The following is an 862-nucleotide window of genomic DNA, read 5'->3' as shown; positions in this document are numbered from 1 at the left end:
GTGGAGCTTTTGAGCTGGCATTGCGAGACCGCGATGAGACAGCATCGTCCGACAACCCCGGCATTTTTCGGGGATTAGTCGGACGGTGTGTTAAAGGAGCACCTGAAGACCTCCACTGTCTTACAGGCACCTCAAAGACAGTTCAAAACAAACTTTTTTTTATTATCTGGCTATTCAGGCAGATTGTAGCTGGCCCTTGGTACCAGTAACTGAGGCGGAGAGTTTCATACTGGTGCATATATTTTATTCACGTCGAGCACCGTGAAAACTACAGATAAGAAATACAAAAGAAAAAATAAGGAACATTAGTCAAAATACACAAGCAGAAATTTCATTAATACATTTACAATGTTGATCGCAATCAAAAGAAAACTTCATAGCACAAATTACCAAATACTATAAAAGTGCAATTAACTAAATTAATAATAAAAAAAGAAAAATACATTCATTAGACAAAAGGTGATAATTAAAATTCGCACGAATAATTACCGCAGCACCATCGCTCAGAAACATCACTCAAATTAAACAACCACAGGATTAATAATCACAACAATTCAAACTTACATACCTTGTTCCACAACCAAGGGGGCTAAAATATTAGGGGAACATCAAGGTACGAATCTTCTCAAGGATCGTCTGTTTCCTAACAACCCAACAGTAAGAACTTAACATTAACAGTAAAGACAAGATAATTATGATGGAACCAGTGCGTCATCAAACAACAAACTTACTCCGAGTACATCATGGACATTTTCAACAAAGAGAAGGTGAGCAGCACGCCACACCGCGGCGGACAACAGGTGAGCAGTACCAGCAGTGACAGGAAAGCACGGGTGGATCATGTCGTCTAATTAATCACTTC

The 862-nt window shown here is 39.3% G+C and overlaps 1 long non-coding RNA gene across 1 annotated transcript; it reads right to left on the bottom strand.

Moving 5' to 3' along the window:
- Nucleotides 1-42: 42 nt before the first annotated feature.
- On the bottom strand, nucleotides 43-815 carry LOC147820196 (uncharacterized). The gene is made up of 3 exons (XR_015437423.1): nucleotides 732-815; nucleotides 569-643; nucleotides 43-268 (listed from the first exon to the last, which is right to left on the bottom strand). It is a non-coding gene; the product is annotated as an uncharacterized LOC147820196 (long non-coding RNA).
- Nucleotides 816-862: the final 47 nt, after the last annotated feature.

This window comes from Seriola lalandi, unplaced genomic scaffold, assembly GCF_002814215.2.
Source record: "Seriola lalandi dorsalis isolate HSWRI2012SDOR001 ecotype SW California unplaced genomic scaffold, Sedor1 jcf7180001978253, whole genome shotgun sequence".
Lineage (NCBI taxonomy): Eukaryota > Metazoa > Chordata > Actinopteri > Carangiformes > Carangidae > Seriola > Seriola lalandi.
Note: the sequence above shows the minus strand (reverse complement) of the source record. Positions and strands in the feature narration are given on the sequence as shown.